General features: G+C 41.4%; 1 protein-coding gene across 2 annotated transcripts in view; it reads left to right on the top strand.

Annotated features, from left to right (window-relative positions):
• Positions 1-1796: 1796 nt before the first annotated feature.
• Positions 1797-16120, top strand: part of Cdh20 (cadherin 20) — a 251995-nt gene continuing 237671 nt past the window's right edge. The window contains exon 1 of one of the 2 annotated variants that reach the window (XM_021654245.2): positions 1797-2495. The gene's annotated coding sequence lies outside the window, so the exon portion shown is untranslated. The remainder of the gene's footprint in view (positions 2496-16120) is intronic. The other variant, XM_060371554.1, reaches the window with a different exon arrangement.

The following is a 16120-nucleotide window of genomic DNA, read 5'->3' as shown; positions in this document are numbered from 1 at the left end:
TGTTTGTTTTTAATTCACTTTATATCCCATTCTCAGCCCCCTCCCTCCTCTCTTCCAGATCCTACCTTCCCACCCTCTTTGCCCTTGCCCCCCTTACCTTCTCAGAAAAGGGGAGTCCTCCCCATACTATTCAGCTATTAAAAACCAAGGAAATCATGAAGTTTTCAGGCAAATGGATAGACCTGGAAAAGATCATCCTAAGTGAGGTAACCCAGACCCAGAAAGACACATACAATATGTGCTCACTTATAAGTGGATATTAGCCATAGAGTACAGGATAACCTGTACAATATGTCTATTCTTTATGCATTACTTTGTTTTCTTTTAGTGTTTTGGTAACTCATAAAAATATCTTTGGTGATAAATGTTTGTTAAATTTTGGCACAGAATTATCACCAAAGATGGGTTTCTTCACAAAATTGGGAGAAATTTTTTCTCTTTAGATTAGAAAGCAATATAAGCTACTTGTGACCTGACATCAAGGGACTGCCAAGGGGCTGCATTGGGTCCCTGTTCCTAGCACCTTTAAATGATGTTGCTTAGGCATACTTATGGCCTTCTAGGCTTCACCTGCTTTATCTACTACACTGTACAACAATATAACAGATTTTGACTATAATATTTAGAAAGATTAAATGAGATGACTCAAGTTTAACAAAATCCGTCACACTAATTCTCAGTAAACATTAATTGCTCGGCATTGATAATCATACTGTTACAACTATGAGTCCTGCTTCTAGGACTCCTGAAATCTCAGAAATTTGGCACAATTGCTTTAGCTAGAACATTTAATATTGCCTTGCCCTTGGGAACTGTAGCTGTTACTTAAGTACGTAGTTTTATTGGTTGTTTATATATAGATCATTTGGCCACAGAGCATTTGCACAGTCAATCTTTTAATGATATACTAATTCAACCAAAGTAGTTTCTGTATTTAGGAGCTCAGTGATAGATGGAAACCCAAAAAAGCTCTCTCTGTAGGAAGGTCGAGAAGCAGAAACAGGGCACATTCTAAGCTGTTTGTGGGCGATATCAAAGATGCAATCAGTAGCCCCTCCCTTAATCGGTAGCTTCCCTCTCAGGGTGGGAATGGGGACAAGAGTGGTACCTTCTAGAATTTTTCTTCTTTACTTGGTCCCCAGGAAGAAAGATCTGCACTATAAAACAGAATGCACCCTCTAGATTGGTCATGTATAGACCAGTCTTAGTACTAGCACCCCTCAGGTACTGCCCACTGTTCTGTTGGTTGAAGGGTCTCTCGGCCTGGAATTCACCAAGCAGGTGATGCTGGCTGCTTAGGGAGCCCAGGACTCACTTGATCCACCTACCTCTCTCTAGTACTTTTGTTTCTTCCATGTGGGCTCTGAGAATCAGATTGGAACTTCTTGCTGGGGCGACAGCCTACACCCTAAGCTGTATCTCTCCAGCCCTCTGAAACGCTTAACACTTAGGATCGGTTCATATCACCCCTACTTAACCCATAGACTGAAAACTATAATAATACTATGCAGACAAAAGAAATCGTAACATTTTCTAAACAGTCTGTGGACCAGGCTTCCTCTGACACCTCCGCACAGCCCATCCTCTGAAATTTGTCTTTAGAGCATTCTGAATCCTCAGGGTCAGTGCAGATTAATATCCATCTCCTCCCTGATCCTATTTGCCTCTCTTTTTCTGCTCCCATTATGGAGAGCTTCTTCCAGAACCCAGAGTGTACGCAAAATAAGTCCCTTCAACTTCCTGACAAAGTTTAGATGCACCCCCCAACCCCCTCCAACACTCTCAGGCCGGTTTCTTCCCTGCCCTCTGTTCTCTTTCTCTGGGTTAGCACTTTCTAACTCCCCCAGCCAATAAAGGAGTTTAAACATTTAAATGCGCTTTAAAAACTGCATTTAAAGAATTAACCCATTTTGCCCCTCGCTGGTCTAAACCACAGGGTGCCAACCGGACTTTAATTGCTTTCTTCTGGTGGGGCTCCAGACAGCTCCTCAGAAGGAAGGAGCGCACATTTCTGGCACCAATTGGCTAATTCAATTTACTTCAACAGCATTAGCCTCTGTCAGAATATTCATGAGCAGGGGAGCCAGGACCGCGGAACAGGCAGGCGGCAGCCACTCCGGCTAGGGAAGGCGCGAGGGAGGGGAAGAAGCGGACCTCTCGCCGCGCTTAGGGAACGGTGACCACGAGGACCAGGCAGCTTTTCTCACCCTCCCGGCAGAGAGCTGGGGGCCGCGGGCATCGGCGGGTTTGCCGCGCTTGTCATCAGCTCTCAACTCCCAGTGATTGCGCGGAGACTTTGGAAACATCCGAAGGCAGCAGAGCTGTGACACTTTTGACTCGCGGGGGGAAGGGGGGTGGGGCGGGGGCAGAGAGGCGAGCTGGGGCCAAGGGACTCAGCAGTACACCCGTTCGTCCAATGAGGAAGGCAGAGATGTGAGCTGGACAGCCGCCACCGAGGAGTCTCAACGCCTCCGGAGAGTCGCCGGCTATTCCAGGTAAAGCTAAGGACTTGGGTCAGTCCCTGCGTGTCTGTCCCCAGGCACCGGAGGTCACTCTGGAAAAGCCAGGAGCACTACGCGCGGTCCGGCTACGCGCGGCACCTTCCCCTCAACTCTCCGCCGCCTAGGGGGTCCTCCCTGACAACCTGGGTTTCACTTCCTCGGACTTTTCCAGCGGGGTGGGCAGTGGTAAGGGAGCAGGACGGGATATCCTCGGCTGTGGGACTGGTCTGGGTGCAGGAAAGCTGCCTGTGCAGCGGGACGGCCGGTCAGGTGGAGGGTGCTACGCACTGGGCGCCGCGGATGTGCTCGCCTGGTGATGGTGACACGGGGAGCGCGGGGTGTCAGGGCGCTTGACCCGGGCTCTTCGCTTCCCTCGCGGTCAGCGGCGTCTTCATACGGCCAAGGGAGAGGGTGCCCAAGTCTCCAAAGAGGTAGCTGTGCTCGGAGCAGAGGATCCTAGACTGAGGCTTTGGGGAGGTACCCGCCGACCGATCCTGGCTCTGGGGTGCGATGCGCCCCCGCGCCAGAGCTTGGCGGTGGGAGGAGGATGTGGTGGTGACTCTCGTCCTTGCCACCTGCCGGACATCACCAACTCCCCGGATTTCCTGTCTCCGAGTCCTGGCAGTCCCTGGGCAAGCTCTGAATTGCGCTCCGGGTGGTTTGAGCTCTGCTTGCCCTGGTGGTGATGTTTGGATAGAGCCGGGAGGTGAGGGGGCGAGAAGAGGGGGTCAGATAAGGTGAAACGTTCAGATCTGCGAAGAGAACGCCCCCGCGAAGGCCCAAACTGTCCTTACCAATAAGACAGACTGTGATCTAGCCTCCAAGGTGTGGTAGCTGGAATCTGGAGGGCAGATTCGAGGCAAAGCCGGAGCCCTTTAGTTATTTCCTAGCTGAGCCTACCTAAGTATGGAGGAAGTGGGGCCGGCAACAGTGGCGCGGAGAACTGCAGTTAAGCGCTGGGTAGATTCGGAGTTTGCTGGAGAATCGCAAAGATTATTACTAAGGCTGTGTTTACAGGCTTGGACATCAGGAAGGATTAGGGGGAGGATTGACTGCTGTAATAGCATGGAAATTGAGTCTGTAGCCGCTGTCCCCCACATAATGTATGCAGACCTCCGGTAGTCTCTGGTGTATCTACATCAAAGGAAACAAATGCCCCAGAATGGTGGTCAGGGACCCAGCCATGGACTGTATCTAGCTAAGAACAGCACAAACAACAGGAAGTCATAACTGTAACGCAAGGCACCCAGGCTAGCAGCTGTTCAACTGTATACCTATCCACTCACCTTCCTGTCTGTTATCAAGGTGGAGGTAGGGCCATCCTGGACTCAACACTGGACCCAGCTTTCCCTTCTCCTGCATTTCTACAACCTAGGCTGGTCATTTGCTTACAGTTGCAGAACCCCGGAGCCTTTAGAGTATGCTCCCTAGGATGTGCGACCTTCCCTGTAGACACAGTAGGAAGCCTCAAGGACACCTGAGGTTGGTTGCTGCCCTCTTGACTTAGCCCTTGACCAGATCTGTTCCAGGGTGCAGGCTTGGCCCTGCTGATGAAGCAAAAAACACGGCCGAAGTATGGGAGGGAGAACAGGCTGGCAGTTACTGAGTGCAGGGATGAGGTCAAGCTTCTGTGCTGGCCACATCCTTTCCTGCCAGAGACGAAAGAAAGACAAATGAAGTACAAGTGGGACATACATAAACTGGAATCGAGCTCTTAAAGTCTATGGGGCTGTGGCCACTGACTTTGGTGTGACCTTTCCTGTGCTTCTGATTTCCCTTTTGCCAGTGCACTGAGCCTTTCTGATGGGACTGTTCTCATGAGATGGTCTAATTTTGTATTTAAAAAAAAAAAAAAAAGACTTCTGTGAACACACTGAGAAAGGACAGTCTATAAAACACGCAATGTTAATGTTCTGTGAAAAGTTTGCCACTGTGCAGGTTAAGGAGGTACATTTTTAGCATGTGTGCCATGTGGCAGTGTGACATTAAAATGGAAGAGCAAAGTACAATCATAAAAATGAGTTAGCATTCTTGACACTCTGGTGCATACTTGTAGAAAAATTATCTTTAATTTGGGGAGAGTTGCTGGGAAATTTAATCAACGTTTGTAATACTGAACTACCCCCCCCCCTTCTCCTCCTCAGTGAAATTTTATGACCCAGTTCTCACCAGAGCAATAGTGTGACTGTTGTAAGTGCTGGAGGTTGAGAAGAGAGACTGTGGATTTTATTGGGAGAATGTCAGTTAGAGTTTCAAGACTGGGACAGAAGGCAGAGATGTTATGTATGGTCTTTGCAAAACAGTTAGGTGTTCCAGAATGGTTCCTGGGATCACCATAGGGTTAGGTATCCCGCATTGGTTGTCCAGTGTTCTCTGATTCTCTCCATCAGGAGACTTCAGAAGATGGTGTGAGAAGTCTAAGCAAGGTCCTTTTGCCATCTCTGTTAGGAGACTTTAAACCAGGGCTTCTCAACCTGTGTGTTGCAAGCCCCTTGGGAGGGGGGCTCACATGACCTTTCATTTGGGTCTCCTAAGACCATCAGAAATCACGGGATATTTACATTATAATTCATAATAATAGCAAAATTACAGTTATAAAATATCGACAAAAATAAGTTTATGGTTGGGGTCACCACAAATGAAGAGCTGTGTTAAAGGGTCGCAGCGTGAGGAAGGTTGAGAACCACTGCTCTAAGTGAGAGCTTAAGTACCTGCTCCATACCTTCTTCCTGGAAGAACTTCTTTTTTTTTTTCTTCCAGACTGGAACAGTGAAGTACTTACATCCCCAAGGATGCAGCAGTCTGCTTTCAGACCCTGGTGTGATTCTCAATTTTCCTCCACTTTCAGGAGCTTCTCAGTGTACTGCTGTTGATAAATTTAAATAAATAGCTGGACCTCATCAAGAGAGCCACTAAGAAGCACTTATGTCTTCCCTTGGTGGAAAACTTAAGAAAGGCTTTTGAGCTAAAAAAAAAAAAAAAAAAAAAAAGGAATTTAGAAAAAAAAATTTAAAAGGATTTCTTTTTTTTTTATTTCTCTCTTCCCATCTACCCATCCACCAATTCTTGCATTTTCATCTCATTATAGTGAATACTGTTTGCTTAAGCATGTTATTTACTTACTTGTGCAGTTTTGGACTTTAAATGTGGTTTGTCTAGTAGCAGTCTATGGAAGGAGGAAAAAACTGTAAAGAGACACGGAAGGAAGAGCTGCTGTGGTGAGGACATAAATCAGACAGAATATATGGGAGTGGGTGAGAATAGATCTTTTCACCCTTAAAAAAAAAAGAGTCCACTTTGGAAGAAAAAGAAGTCTGATTATTGGGATCCCAGCCTGAAACTCAGGCAGCTGATGCGGAGAGGAGCCAAAGGGCGGTTCTTCTTAGTTTAGAGACAGCAAGACAGCCCTCTGCCAAAGACGGCTGTAAACACTGGATAAAGATTTCATTGTGAGGTGCTGTGACTGGAATAATTACAGCTGACTGTTCATTCTGACCTGCACTGCTGCAATCAGGGCTGCAAAACAACGAAAATAAGAGCGACTGGGGACATAAGAAAGTGGCATGAGCCACTTTCATTTGCTCTTCTTTTATTTCTTGGTGGCACTTGGGTGGGAAAAGTGTCCCGGAAGAGTGGAGAGCTGAGATCACTGTTGTATGTTGACTGGGGACAGGATTTTTCATCTTTTAAAACCAGCATATGAAGCTATAGTAAGAGTTATTGTGTTCAATACCTCCAGTACTTAATTAGTAAAAATTAGGCTTCACTTTCATTGTCAACACAATCAAGATATGTACAAATGTTACCAGGCTCTTGTTTTTTTCCAACACTTTTTTCATAGACATTTAAAGTGCAAGGAGAACATTTTCCATTCTTGATATTTATGCTTTTTCTTCCTTGAAATACATTGTACATAATGACTAATCCTTCACATTGCCTCAAAGATACACCTTTCCCTCTATTTTCCTCTTGCAACTTAGAGACAAAAGAATATGTGTTTTGAATGACCAAGGCAATTTAAGCAATTGAGCAGCATCTGTAGTTATTAGAGGCAATAGACTGTGACATAGTGTTATTTACTAAAACATGAGACTATGATCAGTTCCTTATGAGAAGACAGACATTGGGACCACAGATGGCAGGAGACCCATGGTGTTCAAGTCAGGCAAGAAAAGACATATGCATTCATGAGATTGCAACCTTCTGGAATCCTAATATTGGCATAGAATATGGATCGAAGTTGTTTCTGTTTGAATTTAAAATGGACTATCTTTAAGTGTCAGTGTTAAATATAATTGTTCTGGGAATAAAAAGCACTGTTATAGAAAAAGCATAATGAAGTAAGATAAGGTCATGCAGTCTTGTGGAGAGAAATATTTAATTTCTCTTAGATATTCATCTTGTCTCTTTATAAGAAGGATGATAGTATCTTTACTAACCTTTAGATTTCTATCCACCATGAATCAAAAGGTGCCACAAAAGCAGAGCACATGCTGGATGTTATAAAATGTAAATTGTCCAAAATATGGAACTATCTAGCTCTCAGCAGAAAAAAGAATCTATTTCACAAAATGCACTTTCTACAGCAATTAAAAATAGAAAGTCACGTTGCCACATTAAGTTATGGCAACAACCCATTTTAAAGAGAAATTTAGTCTTTTCACATTTAATTGCTATTCATGGCTTGCTAAGTAGTTTTCCAGAATAATCCACCCATCTCTCGCTAACCGAGATGGTCTAGTTGAGAACATTCCTAATTACACACGGACTGACAATTATGGAACCCTGAGAACACTCTACTTAAAGCATTACTGAAGTACAACACAATATGAAAAAGGCGCAACTCACTTCAAAGTCTATCTTAATGGTTAAGAGATCCTAAACCAGAGAACATTTGGTTTGGAGGTATATCAAGGCCCAGTAAAAGAGTAAAGAAGCTACAAATCTTGACTGATTTTTAACACAAATAAAGCTTCAATGACACTACTCTTTTCTTCCAAAGACATACACATTGGTCAGGTAAAGTCTCTTTGAAAAGCACACATGCCAAAAAGCATTCACAAGGTAAGACAAGAGGACTCCGTGGGTAAAGGGGACTTGCTGTCGAGCCTGTTGATCTCAGTGTGATCCCTGGCCCCACATGGCTAAAAGGGAGATCTGGCTTCAGAGAGTTGTTCTCTGCTCTCCACATACACATACCAAACTATATATGCATACACAGAGAAATATACATATATGCACACAAAATAAATAGAACGGAATAAAATATACTTGGAATTCCTGGAATGCTGTTTTCTGTTCTGTTTGTTTTTGCAGTTTTAGGACAGTATGACAATCTGAGCTAAGAGCATATTCTGATGAATGTAACTATCTCCTAAGAAAAAGAAAACATCTAGTATCTATTAATAAAAGACGCTTTAGCTTTGGTTACTAGCTCTATCTTTATAGTTCCTACTAGAATTTTACTTGTAGTTTATTCTTAATGAATATATGTTGATTTGATTTTTAAATTTCTAACAAAGTTTTTATCTTTTTTAATGGTGTTCGGGTACTAAGCAAGAGCCCTTAATTTTTTTCAGATCATTTAAAAGGCTAAATTATATATCAAGGTATACAGCAGGACATGATTACACATATACAAAGAGTAATGTCCTTACTCTGGAGAAAAAAATAAATAAATGGGCATCCTCCTCATCACACACAGTTAACCACCTTCGTACTGAAAAGGCAGCCACCATCCACTCACTAAGCAAAGGCCTGCTGCACTAGTATGCTCTGAAATAGTCTCCCTGGCTTTGAACTCCTTTAGCTAACACATTTGTGGCCTTTGCGCTGCATCTTGCCATCACTCCCAGCCCTTGACTGTAGTGAATGATACTCTTCTTTTTGGTTCTTCATCTTCATCCTTCCCGAATTTTACAATTATGTAAGTGAGATCCTGCAATATTATTTTTTTCTGTGTAAATTTTATTTCCCTTGTCTAGAGGTTCTTTAGAGGTTCCATAAATGGCTAAATAATCCGCCTCCGTATTCATGTGCCAGTTCACCCACACTTGTTGCCATGCCTGGGCTGCTTCTGTACACTGACTGTTCTGACTAGTGCTTCTGTGAACATGAATGTGATAGTATCCTTTCAAGGTGGTGACCTTGTTTCTCTTGATGTTCTCTCAGAAGGGTCAAGGCCCTATGGTGGCCCCATTTGTCTTTTCTAGGAAGCTCCATGTTGTCTTGCATAATGGCTCTTTCGGTCTACATTTCTGCCAATAATGTGCAAGGATTCCCACTTATCCACACCTTTAAAAACCTTTATTATCTCTCGTAGTCTCTCTACGGTAACAGATCTGAAGTGATGTAATGATTTTGATTGGCATTTATCTGGTGATTAGAGATGATGAGCACCCTTTTTTGTACTTGTCTATTTTTATTTCCTCTTTGGAAATGTACCTGTTCAACTCCTCTGCCTGTTTGTTTAAATTTGGTCCCATGTTTTCATGTTAGGTTGCATAAGTTCTTCACAGCCTTTGGACGCTAACCGCTCTTCTGATATGTGGTTTACAAACCTTATTTTCCAACCTGTAAGCTGCCTTTTTATTTCAGTAATGTTTTCTTTGATGTGAAGATTTTTGTCTTTTGATGTGTTTCAACAATGTAAGTGAAATTAAATCAATGGAATGCTTAAGTATTTACTATACTTAAAGCCAAATTCCCAACTGTTCTTTGTTATTTTTTAAGCCAGCAAAATGTGCCCAATTGTAATAATTATTGCTAATGTTCTGGGGTGAACATGGAGTAGATAAAAGGGTAAGAAAATGTCACATTAAAGATTCTGATTTTTTAAAAAAATTTTAGCTTAGCTATTGAATGTGTTTATAGCCATATAAATTATCAAAAAAAAAAGTGTAGTGCCTCTCTTTAATAAAGGATGTTCTATTGGTTGACGTTTTTCCAGCTGTCAGGCACCTACCTTTTAAGCACTGAGTCATAATCAGACCAATTATTACTAAATTACTGCATGCTGTCTTCCAAATCAACTAATTAAGGGACAATTAATAAAGTGATCGCTTCCTTCCACGGCAAGGGCAACATCCGATGGTCACACAAGCTTTTGTGACTAACGGGCAAATGTCAAGCTCAAGTACAAAACTGCAGCCCTGCTTCCAACATCCGGAAGCAACCAGAGAAACTCAAGGCTTCCCACCCACGTGATATAACTGGTCATTAACCTTCCACTCACCTGCCCTAGCACCTGCCTTACAATAAGATAAGCTTCCTTAGCCTTCCAACCTAAGCTAGAAAAACAGACGCTTCTGAAGAACTAAGATGTCTGTAAGTAAAATCGTACCCTGAGTGTTAAAGGTCTGCCCTCATTTAAATGTTGGATGAGCACGAAGGTCTTAGTGTTTTCCAGAGAACAGTAGTAACATGTTAGCATAATTGGGATCCAGCAGGCAGGAGAAAGCCTGGATAGAATTAGCATGATGATTCAGTTACCCCTTGTTTCCAGAGAGGGCTCTTTACGAGGTGGCCAAAGTAGCACAGGAAGATGTGTAGTGTAGCTTCCTTACCCTCCCCGTGACAAATGTGGGCAAATCACATTCTGATTTCCACTTTCTACCAATAACTTAAAAGAGACCTTACTAAATACCAGCTTGTATAACTGATCAGATAGGAATTTTAAGTGCATCCAAATCTCAATATTTTAGATAAATTTATTTTTTTAAAGATCTGTGTATAAAGCTATAGTTCCCTAAAAGAACAATGCATGTTATATCATATCCATGAGTACTTCATTTAATACAAGTCAATGTTTAGGACATATTTGTTAAGTCTAAATAAATGGTTGATTTGTTTATCATAATTTGTTTATAAACCAACAGACATAATTTCATCCAATAATTTTCTGATAAATTGGTTAAAGGAATTTCACTTAAAAGGAACTTTATCTAAATTTGTAAAGTTTTTTTTCTTTATTTAAATTTTCTCATAAAAATCTGAATTCTTAACGGTGGCATAAAAGTTTTTACTTGTGTATGTAATATTTAAATATTTTGGTTTTTTTGCTCCTCTCATTGACCACTTTTATACCACAATCCATGCTGTAATTAACATTTATATTAAATTGTATTGAGATGTAAAAAAAAAAATCTCATAAAATATCTTTTGATTATGTTTTCTCCTCCCCCAGCTTTTGGCTTATCTTTCTTACTTTCCTCCCCACTCAACTTCATGTTCAGTCCCTTTCAAAACCAAAGCCAAAAATCAAAACAAACAAACAAACAAAACCAATAGGACCAAAAAAAAAAAAAAAACACAAACAAAACTAAATGAAATAAAAAGTCCACAAAATATCACGGTGCTATTTTGTGTTGCGTAAGTGCTCCTGCACATGGGGCCTACCCTGTGACACATCACTGGAGAAAACTGATTTCCCCTTTCCCAGCAGGCGTCCATTTCTGACAGCTTCTTGTTTAAGGCTGGGTCTTTGTCTTTGTCTGGCTTTAACCTATGCAGGTTGCATGCCTATTGCCACAGTCTGTGAGTTCGCATGGGCCTCTCTCCTGCTGTGTGGAAGATGCCACTTCCTTGGAGCCATCTATTACCTCTGGCTCACATGATATTCCTGCCTCTTCTTCAACATAGACCCTTGGAGCTCAAAGCTTTGGTGAAAATATTTATATAGAACTGAGCGTTTCAAGTTTTCCTACTCTCTGAACGTTGTCTAATGATGAATGTCTGTGTTAATGACCATCTACTGCAAGAAGCTTGATGAAGAGTGAGCAATGCACTTATCTGTAGGTATAACATTAAGTCATTGGGGTAATTTTATTGCTATGTCGCTTTAGCAGAATAATAGTAATAGTAAGTTTACCTCCAGGCCTGTGACCTCTCTAATCTTAACTTATGGACCACTTTAACCATGTCATGGTTTTCATCTCAAGGAGTGGGCTTCGAATTCATCCAATCAGCAAGTGATTGTTTACTATCAGTGAACTTGTGCCACTACTGTACCATCATATCTTACAAACAGGTCACTGTAGGTCACAGAGTTTGTATCTGGAAAATATTGACATTGTAGAGCAACTTTCAGTGCCATAAATCCTGGACAGGAAGACCAGCTCAACTTCTTTATGTTCAGTTAAGATCAGTGAAGACATATTATTATTTAAATTTGAAAGGCTGTTATCAATCTGTTATGATTATCAATTGAAAATACCAGTGTTTGTATCTAATGAGGTCCTTGAAAGTTTCTTTTGTTCACTCCTATTTAAAACCTAGGAGTGCAGGGAATCATATGATAAAAGGGGAGTTAGTAGGGCCTGGAGAGGACAGGAGCTTCACAAGGACAAAATATATCAGGGCATGGGGGTCCTCTATGAGACTGTTTTCCCAACCAAGGACCATGTATGGATATAACCTAGAACCCCTGCTCAGATGTAGCCCATGGTAGCTCAGTATCCAAGTGGGTTTCCCTAGTAAGGGGAACAGGAACTATTGCTGACATGAACTCAGTTACTGGCTCCTTTACCTCCCCCCACCCCCTCAGGGAGGAACAGTCATGCTAGGCCACAGAGGAGGACTTTGCAGCCAGTCCTGAAGATACCTGATAAGCTAGGATCAGATGGAAGGGGAAGAGGACCTCCCCTAGCAGTGGTCTTGGAAAGGGACAGGGAGGAGATGCAGGAGGAAGGGTGGGATTGGGAGAGAATGAGGGAGTGGGCTATGGCTGGGATACAAAGTAAATAACCTATGATTAATATTAAAAAATAAATATTAATATTAAAAAATTAAAAATAAAACCTGTGAAAACACCAAGTAAAACTTATTGATGCTACAGAAATTTCTGTGCCTATTTCACGTACAAAGCTCTATATTCTCTTCTGTTTTTGCCTGTTTACATATGGCATCAGAGCACTGTAGATTGGGTGACTAGTAGACAATAGAAATTTAGTTTTCATAGACTTGGAAACTGAAAGTCAGAAACCAGAATGCTGGCTTGTCAGTTTCTGTTGAGGGTTGCAAACTGCCATCTTCTTCTTCTTATATTCCCCCATTACTGAAAGAAACTCTTTTCAGACTCTCTTGTATAAGAGAACCAATCCCTTTCAGAATAGTCCCACCTTTACAATTCAGACCATTTGAGACATTTCTTCTGAATACCATCACAGGGAATGGGGTGGAATTTCAGCTTGGGAATTCTAAGATTCATGAGCATTTGGCCCATTGGCTTAACCCAGCAAATTCTAATGCAATATACGATATCATGTCAAGCCTTCTGCTTTGCACACCCCTTGAGTTGATACAGCAGAGGCTTTATTTGGAGAAAAAAATTGCAAAATCATCATCATTACATCATTGAAAGCAAATACTACAGTTAAAAGTCTGAATCATGTAGACTTTGGATATTAAATAAAGAACATCTGTGGGTATACGTTTTACAAATTGGCAAGAATTCTCCAGGATATTCACTTTACAACTAAAGGTTAAGTAACATTATTGTGTTATCATAAATCATCAAATTCCATGTAAAAAAAATGACATCTGGTGACTAAGTACATCTCTGTTGACATTACAGTTTAGAAGTGTTTTAGATGCATTACCTCTACCCTAGACGATACTCTCAACTACAGGATACTGGAAACATTTATTGCAGTCTAAAAATGTGAGTCACACACATATTTGGAAATAGAAACCTTGAGTAGTCATTAAGACTTTTGTCCATTTGGCAGTTCATCATCTCATCATCTCCTCTTTGTGGAATATATCAGGAAGCTAGGTACAAAGGACATCATGTCATTTCTGGAGATAGCTAAGATTAGGTGATCAAATTGCACAGGGTTTTCCTTTAAACAAAATAATAGTACTATGGAAGTGCTATGTATTTCTTGGGTACTTTTAAATATTCACTTGTGTCAATTAAAATGTATGAAATCAAGCAAGAAAGAAAATATGACAATTATAACAACCATCATTAGCTCTGTCCAAATGCTTTGTTGAGTCTTCCATACATTACCTCACCAGTCCTCTCTGTCTTCATTACTATCAGTACCATAATACACATGCTGAAGCAGGCACAAGACAGAGTAGTCAGTGTAGGCAGGTTTCCAACTCAAGACCCGAGGCCCAACATAGTCTAACTACTCAATTACACTGCCTCCTTCCAGTAATGGTTCTCAAAGGCCCATGCCTACTGGTGTCTTACCGCACAATCTTTTCTGGTGGAGCGCCTTCTACAATAGAGAAAATGTAAGAACATCTATGCCTACGTGCTGATAATACCATACAATCAAAACCCTCTCCATTCATTGCCAAATGTTTCCAGCAGCCAAAATAACCCCAGTTGACAACTAGGGTTCCATGTTTGCAAATTGAAGATATAAAGATTTCAATATGGGATGAAGTTTTCAAATCCTAAACAATTTTGTGGTTATACTAGACACATTTTCTGGGAGGTCCAAATTGACTGGAAAATTGCTAAGACTTCCTCAATCTACCAACAATGACTAGAAAATGATTAAAAAATAAAAACTGAATCATATTTACCTCCAAACCAATTAAAAGATGATCTATTACAAAGTTCTAGGAGAACAACTTTGTATTTCTCAAGGGCAATATCTGCCTAAATGCTGAGCAATTTTTTTCCCATTCTAGTGATGGAACCCAGGATCTTGTGCATGCTGGTACACACTCTATCTATGGTTTACAGCGCGATCTCTGGTATTGTGCTATATTTAAAAAAAATGTATCGCTGTGTTAGCTTAGACTAGACTTACAGTCACTATCCTCCTGCCTCTGCCTTGCAAATGCTGAGATCACAGCCATGGAACAGTACATCTAGCAATAAATTATCTATTTTTGGAGTGTAATATTAAAGAGCAAGCCAAGGATCCCATATGCTATATCACTGCCATCTTCACCACAGCCCAAAGGTAGGATGCAATCCAGGGTCTCATGCATTCTAGGTAAGCAGTGAATTATACTGCCAGTCCCTAGCAATAAATAGTTCTTCCATGAATCAATGGAACTTAGTTGGCCTAGTACAGGGCTTGGATGCGTCTGTCTGAACGTGTCACATATTACATTTTGCTTTAATTGATGTCATGTTTGCACATATTATTGTATGACAATCATAGTTACAAATTCTTCAAAACCAGAAAGATGAAATACTAGATGAAGGCATAGGATCAAAGAGTCTTGTGCTAGATTTAACAAGATGAAGCGTAACACACCCAACTACCAATGAGGGAAACAAACTGCAACTCCATGGAAGCCAAAGGGCACATGAGGCCCACTCAGCTGCAGAGGTACTTTTCACACTCAAGTCACAAGATACCAGCTCATTTCATCATTGCAGTTGCAAAGATGAGCAACTCAGCTCTGATTTTGTTCAATGTGCACTCTTCACATTCTCCTTGAGTCATGGTTATGGAAATGGCCACTGCGAAGAGTCCTGCTGTAAAAGGAACTTTTATTTGCCTGTTTCACTTGTTGTCTTAGAGGATTACTGCCTCTGTCTGCTGACCTAGGCCTAGTCCTGGAAGCTTCCAGACTCCCTGCATTCTAACCTAGGCCTAGAATGTTTTCAGCCTCTGAGACTTACTGATTAATGAGTTCACAAGCTCATCCTTTCTTGTTCTTTCTGAGCTCACAGGTGGCTTGTTCAGCTCAGCTGTTCTGGCTCAAACTCTTTTCCCAGCTGACTTTTTCAGTCTGACTTCTCTCTAGGTCCCTGAAATTTTCTGCTTGTTCTCCTCAGACTAACTATAGAAATCTGCTCTAATCTTCTGGCTTCTTCCTATTATCAGACTCGTTCTGCCTTCAACCTCTCTCTGTAAAACTGCCATTAAAAACTGCCTCCTCTCTCTGCATTACCAGTTAAGTGGTTTCTCTTTCCTCTCTCTTGTGAGAGTTAGGCATATCCTATTCCATCCAATCTTTCTCTGATTCATCAGTTTTTCTGCCACTCCATTAGACATCACTTTCATACATGGGTGAGTACTTCTAGAAACTAACTTTACCTTCATTGTTTGGGATTAAAGGACTGCACCACCATACCTGAACCTAAGCTTTTTTCTCTACCTGAAACTTGCACTCTACCAGGCTGGCCTTGAACTCAAATCTGCTTGCTTTAATGTCCTGGATTAAAGGAATGTTTATATTTTTGCTGAATCACATAGACCTAGAAGGTCTTTGGATGTGTTCTCTTGCCAGAGCAGCCATGTTCTAAATTAAAATTCCTCTATACCCTACAACATGTAGTTCAGATCAGAATGTCTTCAAGTAGAAAAACTGACATACACCAGACTGAAATGGAGCAAAATAAGCATCTTCAAGTATCATGAATCTCTTATTTAAAAAAGAAAATCAATTTATTCTGCATTGCTGTACAAGCCTGAACCAGGGTCACTGAAAAGAAAATGCTTGGAAGCATATTTTATCTCAGCATAATGAAGAACTTGCTAATGATGAATGGTACTATGCTGGATAGTAAAGATGTGGCAGCAGCAAAGGCCTCTGAGAGTACAGGCATTGGGAAAGAGGATGGGCCAGAAACTTTCCAGGTACTTTCTAGTCCTCATTGTGTCTGAATGTTTTATTTTGCTCTTAGGAGCTATTAATGA

This window comes from Meriones unguiculatus, chromosome 18 (genome assembly GCF_030254825.1).
Source record: "Meriones unguiculatus strain TT.TT164.6M chromosome 18, Bangor_MerUng_6.1, whole genome shotgun sequence".
Lineage (NCBI taxonomy): Eukaryota > Metazoa > Chordata > Mammalia > Rodentia > Muridae > Meriones > Meriones unguiculatus.
Note: the sequence above shows the minus strand (reverse complement) of the source record. Positions and strands in the feature narration are given on the sequence as shown.